This window comes from Dermacentor silvarum, chromosome 3, assembly GCF_013339745.2.
Source record: "Dermacentor silvarum isolate Dsil-2018 chromosome 3, BIME_Dsil_1.4, whole genome shotgun sequence".
NCBI lineage: Eukaryota > Metazoa > Arthropoda > Arachnida > Ixodida > Ixodidae > Dermacentor > Dermacentor silvarum.
In genome coordinates, this window is record NC_051156.1 from 57,032,466 (window position 1) to 57,043,257 (window position 10,792).

A 10,792-nucleotide genomic window follows, 5' to 3' on the forward strand; every position below is an offset into this window, starting at 1 on the left:
AGCGCTCCTAAGTGCGGTGTAGCGTTCGAACGAAGCCTAAATAGCCGGATGCCGCATCGTCATAAATGGCGCGTAGAACGTCGGAGCGGAGACTCTCGGGGACAACAAGCAGAAAACGTGCTCCATGGCCGGAGTAATTAGTGTTGTCGAACAACTTATCACGGACTGTAAAGCAACCGCTGCCTTGAGAAGTATGGGCGGCGACAAACAGCGGATCGTGGGTAAGATCATTCCGTTGTCCTCGTTGAAAGTATGCCGCATCAGGGAACGTGCGAGTAACAGCAGCGAGACAGTCGTCAAATTTCTCAACATCGTAGTCAGTGGTCGCAAGAGGAATCCGAGAGAGGCCGTCTGCGTCAACGTGACAACGGCCATTCTTGTACGACACCACGAAGTCTTATTCATGAAGGCCCAGCACCCAACGTGCGAGGCGACCAGAGCGATCACGAAAACCGACCAGCCAGCATAAAGAATGATGGCCGATGATAATCTGGAATAGTCGGCCGTAAAAATAACAGCGAAACTTCTGTATGGCGAAAACAGCTGCCAGGCATTCCTGTTCAGTAACTATATAATTGCGTTCAGATTTTCTCAGGTAACGGCTGGCATATGCGACATGGTTTGCACCATTGTGACGTTGTACAAGCACTGCTCCTATCCTGATTCCACCAGCATCAGTGTGAACTTCAGTCTGGCAAGATGGACTGAAGTGACGCAAGAGGGGTGCTGACTTTAATATAAACTTCAGTTGAGAGAATGATGCGTCACACTCTGGTGTCCAATTGAAGGCCGCGTCTGGCGCGAAATACTTCTCAACGGGTAAACGATGTCGGCAAATCGGGAGAAAAAACCAGGAAAATACGAACTTAGGCCAATGAATGAGCAAAGTTCTCGTGCTGACTGCGGTGGCTTGAAGGAGCTGATCGCTTCAATCTGACGAGGATCGGGTATGGCGCCATCCTTGTCGACTAAGTGTCCCAGCACCAGTGTTTGATGTTCGCCAAACCGACATTTTTTTTAGTTTCGGACCAGTCCAGCTTTTTCGATGCAGTCGAGAACAAGGCTGACGCGTTCGTTATGTTCTTCAAACGTGTGGCCAAAGATTACAACATCATCGAGGTAACAAATGCATATCTCCCACTTTAAACCACGTTGTACTGTGTCCATGAATCTTTCGAAGGCCGCAGGAGCATTGCAAAGACCGAAAGGCATAAGATTACGTTCGAATAGGCCATCAGGTGTCGCGAAAGCGGTCTTTTCCTTCTCGTCAGGGTCCATTGGTATTTGCCAATACCCCAATCGCTAATCTAGTGTTGAGAAATAAGATGCTGCGTGTAAGCAATCAATGACGTCATCGATTCGCGGTAACGGATACACATCCTTCTTCGTCACTGCGTTCAGACGTCTGAATCCATGCAAAATCTCCAAGAGCCACCTTTCTTTCCGGACCAAGATTACTGGGGCTGCCCATGTACTATACGACTCTTGAATGACACCTTTGTTCATCATCTTGAATAAACCTGATTTAGTTGTTTCTTCAAATTTTTCTTCGTATTTATGCTTGTGGGGGTTCATGGAAGAGGTTTCTTTGGTGGTTTGTTTCCTGACAGCTCGGTTTACCACTGAATACTTGTACTCCGTGTTGCGTAAAAGGTCATACATTGATTTACTGTCCATGCTATTTCCGCCTCCATTTCACCGATCACTTCACATTTAATGGCCAGGCCACAATGTACTAAAGCGTGTTCGTAAAATGTATACTTACCTATGCTGCAAAACATTCTATTATAAACTTTATAGTGAAGCTTTACCGGTAAAAACATGACTACAGAAGGAGGGTATCTTTGTGTCTTCTTTTAATGGTCGTCTTTGTGATGTGCCAGAGACAATTGAACATTTTTATTGGCTGCACAGACGCCATTATATTGTCACCCAGCTAGTACAGCTAGAATGGTTGACCAGCAACAGATAGGCAAAAAACACGTCAGCCTTTAATAATGGCTGGACCTCGGAGAGCGCGCGCGCAACCACGAACTTCGTCGTTCTCGCCTCAAGGGGCCAGTGTCACCACGCGCCAACTTATTTCGCGTCAATATTTTGGGATACCCTCCAATGGACTCTAAAGAAAGAATTAGAAATCTGCAAAAAAAAATATCCCAAGCAAAATAAGGAAACATCTCTCAATACCCCCAATCCTCAGAAACATGCACCCGGAGTTTCACGAAGATAAAAGAATTGCAAGAGCGAGAGCTCTCCACAAAAAATTCAGTAGTGCCAGGGACGTGGTCTATGTGGACACGGCGGAGTACACAAATAGACAGAGTATGTCGATAGTTGCTACGAGTCTAGAGGGAGACACCAGAGGAGGCTGCCTTAGCACTGGTAATAGCCTCCACGGAGGCCTACATCATTGTCAGCGACTCCAAGACCGCCGTCAAGAACTATGCTAAAGGAAGAATCTCAATGGAAGCGGTAAGAATTTTAGCCAACTTTCATGAAGATCGAGATGTTCACGAAATAGCGCACAACGTTGCTCGACAACTGACGGGCCTAGCAGGTGACACGCAAATACTGAGAACGAAGAGAGATCACCAAGAGATCACTTTACCGAGATCACCAAACACTATAAAATGGGAAGGGCCCGTTTCCCCCCCGCACACTCCCCGCTAAGAAGACGGCAAGCGACAGCGTGGCGCTTGTTGCAAACAGAAACATGTCCAAACCCGGTGGCCTACCACCGTTACTATCCAGAACTTTACACCGATAGATGCAGATTCTGTCAAGAAAGGGCGGACTTACAACATATGGTTTGGGCTTGGCCTGGGGCACCCACACAGAATAAAACACAGAAGACCAGAGAGCAGTGGGAGACCGCGCTGCTCGGCCCTGCACCGGCAGATCAACTTAAGGCGATCCAGCAGGCCGAACATGCCGCCACAGGCCAAGAGGCCGTCATGTATAGGTACAGAGGCCTAGGTCTCGCAAATCTTCTGTACTAAAATAAAGTTTATTCCTCCTCCTCCTCAACCTCCATACAGTGCGATACCTGCTAGCGACCTCTGATGACAATGTGCCTTTCGACATGTTTTTTCTCATTGGAATGCACTGTTTCTGGAAGGCGCGAATGATTAACCGCAACGCCGAACCGGTTATACATACAAGGGTAAATTTCATCCAGATGGTACCACCCTTTTAAAGAGGAACAGTGCCTCTTCTGCTTTGTGGTGTGACTCATTGTGCCCACCATTCTATGACTATGCACAATTGGTAAGTGTTTTATTGGATTACATGTTAATATGATAAATACCATGAAAGAAAATAAAAACAACAGTGACTGAATCAGTTAGCGTGGTGGTCTCGCAACCCGGATGTCGGCGATTCCAATCCGCAGCCTGACGAGCAATTTTTATTGTCGCGAGGCTTGCGTTTGTTCACTGATACGCCTTCTCGTATACAAATCACCTCTCCTCCTCGCGCCCAGCGCAGCCTCTCATTGCTCGCCTCCTCCCCTAGCGCGCCTCTCCTCCTGTGCTGGTCACGTGACATGCGTGACACCGCCGGACAGACGGCGAAGGTTCGACTGAGAACAGCTTCGCTGTTAAAATTAGGTTGTACCCCATAATAAATACATCAACCCGGAACCAATATCCATGTGAATAGATCGCAGAGTTTAGGCCCCCTATTGAAAGACTCCAAGTGCAGCACTATACAAATTGAAATTGCTGTCCATAATTTGGCTTTCGGACGAAACTGTCGCTTTTTTATCTTAGTGTTGGCTACGTGAATATCTACTATACTTCGAAGTGCTTATTCGTTAAATCACAAAGCTGATACGGAGTCAACCAAGGCAATGTGATTATTTTTGAGAATAGCGTCTCTAGCATGTTTAGACAAACTGATTTCATCAGACAATGTATTCTAGTGATCATGGTGTTCGCGTTGGCGAAGTAAAACGACCGGAAGACTCTCAGTTCGTCCTGCCTCTTCAGTGCTTCTATTCTTACTTTCTCCTTGCAGATGATGATTCCTGTCACCTGCTGCAGCTTATAAGCGGAAGGCTTACTAAAACGTTACAAAAGAATATCCGAGGACACCAAAGCTCTTCTTAATTTGTGAATGCGAAACCTTTAATGTTCATTTGAACGCTACTGAGCGGTTGTTCGGGTTATAAACTCCTCGCGGGCAAGCGAGCATGTTGCGACGCTTGGCCGACGCCTAGCTAGCACAGGGCCGGTGCAATTCGATCCGTGACGTCGAGTTACCTTGCCCCACTGCCATAGAATCTAATGGGACGTTCCTAACTAAGCCGCGGTGATTTTGACGTCACTGCTTTCGTCACGCCAGGCTTAACAATGGAAATTTTGATCCAAGAAGCATAATGTTATAAAGCAGACTGCACAGGCCTGCTATGTAGGAGGCGCTGGTTTAGCCCAGTGGGTGCGACACTCGGCTTCTGAGCGTGGGGGTGCAGTTTCGAAACTCATTACCGCCTGGCGTTTTTCCTCTCGAACTTATTCTGTATTTATACATTAATTTCTTTATAGCAAGAACCAAAGCGAATTTCGCGCAACACCTGGCGCGCCAGCAGGTGTACCCTTTCGCCCGCTCTGCACCTTCAAGGCAAGCACGTAACGTGGTGTCTCAGCCAATGGGAATTTAGATGCCGTTTCCCTCCAACAGATGCCGCCTTTTTTGCTCAACGGGCCATTTCATGCTATCGCATAAAAAAACAGCTTCTCACCACAGGGACCGTAGTATATAAATTTGCGGTGGAGGAAGCAGCCACTGGACAAAATAGGCTAGGAATGTGTCAGGGAGGCTTTGTAATGAGTACCTACACCCACTCCATCACTGATTTTAATTAAAATGTTCATCTCTTGTTTTAGAGCATGGTGTTAGTTTTTACAGCGATAGCTTTCTTTGTAAAGGCAAAGGCAGTGCTACAATACGAAGGCAATGCGAAGGCAGAAGTCGGCTTCGTTGTCGACATGGATGCGTCAACACTGGCCGAATTTTCGAGCGTTTTTAGATGCTGTGGTGCTTTAGGGAAACCTCCTATCTCACATTCTTCTCTCCCTGTGGCGACTGTAGGAGAGGGCTCTGACATCGCTACTGGTGTGCTGGTTAACGGCTGTGTTCTCTACGGAAATGCGCAATGAAACGAACGCTACTGAATGTCATCAGTACAACAAATATTGGCTTCAAGCGAGACATATGTTTCACTAAGCGATGACCGTTCCGGAAGTGTTGAGCAATACGTTTGTATTGACAATCGTCATGAATGGTACGGGCGCAATTTCCCAAAATTTTGCGTTATTCCCTACGTGTAACGATAACTTCCCCCGAAGGTGTAGCTTGACACAGGTTTCTGTCTGGGCCATGTGTGAGAACACACTTCTCAAAAGTGGCAGTAGTATCTGCACTGCCACTGCGTAGAACGCCATTGAACTCGCACCGGCTTTTATTTCACAATAAGTGCTGTTCATTAGTGAGTGTCACCCATATAAGGAAAACTAGTGCCGCACATAAATTGGAGCACAAAAATAAACCACTCTATTTTCGAGGGCTATTATTGACCTATTTCTTACAAAATGTGAGTCTATGTTGAAGCATTTCCAATATCCATTCTACTATCCTGGTGGCCCCATCGTCATCGAACCACAGAGTTACCTAAAGACAACGATTTGTAGATGTTGCGGTGTCAGAGAACGCAGAGACTACACAGAAAAGTAGCTAGCCTGTGTTAACTGCACAGACTAGAGCAAGCATTTACTGCCGAGTCCGCCACAGAAATACACAAGGGTAGTGCTAGGGCATCTAGTAATGAACTGCTCCTCTAACACAATTATGTACACTGCGGTCCGTTTTTCGGCGCAATTGTTTGTAGCTCCCTTTTAATGCGTAAGCTGTTATGGGCTCATTCCAATATGCGTTTCTGTTGGCGATGGTGTCTGCCGTCGCCGCCGTCGGTGTCCGTCGCAGCTACCACGACGAATAACAAAAAAAAAGAATACGAACTTGGCGCCGGTATCGAACCTGGGCGCGCTGCGTGGGAGACAGCTACTCTACCATTGATCCACGTCAGTGCTTGCTAGCTTGCAGCGCAAACTGCCGCGATACACGCGGCCTAGCGCGCGAGGCGGCACGCGCCGCGTAGCGTCGATACATGTACACTTTGCACTGCAGTTGCGTATTATTGAACGCCATGTCACCGTTGAATAGGTAGCGGTACAAGCTAGATACAGAAGGTTTCCTAAAGAAAAAGAAGGTTAAGGTGAGGTACGACAAAAATGCTAGAACCAAAATTGTTTACAGTATACGTGATTAAATCATGCAGTCTAGGTGTCTATTTGTCATTGCCCTTTTTAAAGAGAATGTCAATAGGCCATCATCATCATCAGCAGCAGCAGCAGCAGCAGCTGATGCCTCGTGTCGTGTCACTCACCACGCGATGTAAGATGCGCGCCCGCTATGTAGTAGTTCCATAGGTAGCGCCGTAGATAGAGAAGTATTGAGGGAGAAAAATAAGATTGAGGAGTTGCATACAAAAATTCTAGAATGAAACACATGTATTGCACACCTGATTAAATCAAACTGGCTTGACGGACTGTCAACGCCCCGTTTCAATGGGGATGCCAGTAAATCATCATCAACAACATTGTATCGTGTCACTTGTGCATAATGATGATGATTTATTGGCATCCTCTTTGAAACGGGGCGGCGACTAATAGTCACCTAGCCTGCTTGATTTAATCAGGTATACTATACATGTTCTTTATCTAGCATTTTTGTATACCTCTCATTATTTTTATTTTTCAAAAATTTACCTTGTACCGCTGCCTATGATTTTAAGAGATCAGGTCATATCCATCTTTTCCCTGCTTTTTTTCCACCAGTGCTCTAATCGTCTCTTGCTGATCTCTACGGCTGATCTGTTTTTTTCCTTCCACTTTAAACCCAAGCGCTTCTGGGAGTTGCACGCGACCTACGGTTCTCGCTGGGTGGATTCCGTCGCATTCCATCAGGATGTGCTGAGTAGTTTCTGGATCTTTACTGCAGCATACACATGTCTCATCTAGTTCCTAATATTTGTTCCGATATGTTTTCGTCCTTAGGCAACCGGCTCGAGTCTCAAATAGCACGCCACTGCAGGGATGTGGCATGTGCGCCGCGTAGTGTCGGTACCTGTGTTTACTCTTCGGTACACGTTATGGCGTCTCCTCGCAAGCTAGAAACTGCTGCTGAAGAAACAAATCGTAGAGCTACGCTTTGCAGAGTGCAGACAGCAGTGCAGAGGGCAGCACAAGCCACAGCTCGCTGTCGACGCCGGGCGGACAGTTCTGTTCGTTCTCCGAGGCAGAGAGACTTCGCCGCGAAGACATTCTAGTGCGTGCTGCCGAAAATGAAGCTCCAATGGAGCCACTCCTCCAGCTTACGCTGTGACTGCTTCGTGCGCCACGTAGCTCCTGGGTCGAAAAATTGACCATCCGGCGTTATGGCACCAACATTCATGGTGCCAGCATTCATGGTCGCACCCACGACTATTGTAGGGAGTCGAACCGACGACCTTTGGTTAGATGAAAATTCAATGGCACCAAAATTGATGGGGCCACCACTGAGGGTTACACCATCACGACGTTTGGTGTTAATTAAGGCGAAGTTAATTATATATAATTCAGCCACAAGAATCCATAACCTTTGGTGGGAGTCGAACACTCGACCTTTGGTGGCAGTTAGAAGCTTTGGTGTTAATTAGGGCGACAATATTTAAGGCATAGGTAATTAAGATATAGTTGAATAAGGCACTGGAACCCACGACCTTTGTCGGGAGAAAACTAGTAATAGGAAATAACGCATTCGAATGAGAATTTCAAGTGATTTATGGAAGGTCTCGTGACCGCTCAGGCTTTTGCCTTCATCATGTTTAGCGTATGCTAAAGTGACTGTCAACTTTGTTGCGTTCTTACACGTCTCCTGAAAGGGGATTCCTGTTGAGGGACCTTCATGGACTGATGATTTCACCGTGAAATACCTTAAAAAAGAAGCAAACGCAAAGAAGTGATCAATTATGAGCATTATATCAGAGCATGACAAAATATGCTTGTACTTCTTCAGTCATTCTTAAACTTGTAATGAAGTCAAGACGACGACGAAGCAGTCAGCCACAGTGTTGGTGCTAACCACGCGCCCCGAGCTTGCGCTTGCCCGGATTTTGGCTGCTGGTCGCCTCGCCGCTTCTTGACGTTCGCCTGACGTTTATTATTGGCCCGATATCATGGGCCCTACCGCATCCTTGCTCGGACATCTCCAGTCAATTATGACGTTGAGCCTTTGACACCGTCCCAAGATTTACGACGTCGAGGTCGAGAAATCGTGCACGTGAGTCGCCTCAAGCCCTATTATGACCCCTCTATACTGTCAAGGCCTTAAGTCGCCAGGATGGCTACGCTATTTCCCGGGGGCCAATGTAATGAAGACAAGAAGACGACGAAGCAGTCAGCAAGCAAGCCACAGTGTTGGTGCTAACCACGCGCCCCGAGCTTGCGCTTGCCCGGATTTTGGCTGCTGGTCGCCTCGCCACTTCTTGACGTTCGCCTGACGTTTCTCGCCCTCATTGACGTTTACACGTGAATAAATCACGTTGCAAACTTTCCAATCGCACTTTTTTGCAACAATCTAGCTGGTTGGTAGTGCGACTTTTTTTGTGACACAATCCTCAATCTGCCAAGTGCGACGACAAGCGAATTAGTTTATGGCAAGCCAGATACGTTATATGGTGGTGGTAGAAGAGGACACAAATCATTCTAAAGAATGCTGTGCCAACAGTAATTGTTGGCAATTCAATCAGGATTTTTTCGCACAGTTGACACGCGGTATTCTTTGAGTGCCTTCCGCTTCATGTACACTCAACCATGTTGTAAACCAAAATTTTGGATACTGGCAGTCAAAATGAACATGTTACCACAGTGAAAATTCTCGTATGAACAACCATGTTTATTAAGTGCCTTTGCGCATAATGTGAGATTATATGCCTAGTAGCAAGAGATTCCAATGATGCCTCATATCCCTTCACATACGCTTCTTCGCTCCGATGTCATCGCTGATCTGGCGAAGCTGGTTGATGTTAAGTTGCCTGACCTCTTTCATTGACATTGATATCCCGCACTCTCGCTCGATTGTTTGCTTCACCTCGACGGCCATAAGGGAGTCCATGCCCATCTCGCCGAAAGCAATATCCGTGTTCAGAGTTGACGCATTTTTCCCACCTGCAATGTCAGTGGAAAAAGGGGGGTGCTAACGCCATGGAATACAGGTTCTAGCTCCCGCTATTCCGAAAATTTGGCGAATACTCCTGTTTTGTGTCTGTAACGTTTAGGAACAATGTAATTGTTTTGCTATCGCAACATTTGTTGGACCGGCGCTATATATCTAGCACTGCCGGCGAACTTATCGGAAATTACAGTTTGTGCGTATTGTAGCCTACCGTATTGCTACTTTCAGTATCGATGCTCGTTTTGGAACGCGCTTATGCGGCATTCTGTCTTCTCCCTAGTGCATCATAGGGTTGTCACTGCGGACGTACGTTGATATTTCTATAGCAAGGTGTTAAACGATGGCCAATACGACATGATTTAGTATCTATAGACAACAAAAATGCAAGCCGGCCCATAGCGATGATACTAACAGTAGCTTTGTCAGATGAAGAGTCGTACCAACTATTTCTCGAGTGGGGGGGGAGGGGGGGGGGCGAACCGCAGATCTTTCTCTCTCTCTCCATATATATATATATATATATATATATATATGGAGAGAGAGAGTGAGATCTGCGGTTCGCCCCCCCCACTCGAGAAATAGGTGGTACGCCTCTGCATCCGACAAAGGTGCTGTTAGTATCATCGCTATGGGCCGGCCTGCATTGTTGCTGTCTATAGATACTATATATATATATATATATATATATATATATATAGAATTACTAGTATCATAAGTGAAAGAGCCCGGAAATCCATCTGTCAGGTATTTTTATTTGTAATAATAGACCTATTTCTCCATAACGCATGGTGAAACATCGAGGCCCAATAATTATTTGAATTTACATTTATTTCTTGTCGCTATAAAATCTATATGTGATGCAGGGACAAATGGCATTCAGTGCCCAGAGGTACCTGATCCGACCCAGTAGCAACAGTGCAGCTCACCAAAAAAATGCACATTTGTTGCAGTCAATTTTACTAATTAAAAATTTTACATGGTGTCCACAGCATAAATGTATCGCTAGTTAAGGTAATAGTACTGTCGAGGTTATACAGAACGAAGTACAATCAACATAAATTACTCTCAATACTAAAAAGAAAAAGACGGCAGAGGTGTGCGAACTTGGTGAATTACAACCCAATTTTTAGTGAAGCTGTTTTTTTTTTTTAGAACAGTTGCACTAAATGTTTCAGTTTCCTGCAATTACATCGCATACTTTGAAAAGTTACCCGTATATTAGTGATCCGTTTTAAACCGTGTCCGTAATGCTTTGAAGCACTTCTTCTTGAAAACTTAAAAAAACAGTAATTCATCAATTATCTTACTTCGTAAGAAAATTTCATTATCCCCTGACATAAACAAGATGCCTTGTTTAGCTCACCGAGGACACCGGAGAAGCAACCTATACGCATCCCGTATGGTGCACAGGAACAAATGGGAAAACCATGGTTTAGTAATTATCTGCAACACTTGCACTTACACCAGAAAAGTGACATTTTCGCAACGCACTGCTCTTAAAATTCTCCCTATTTTCATA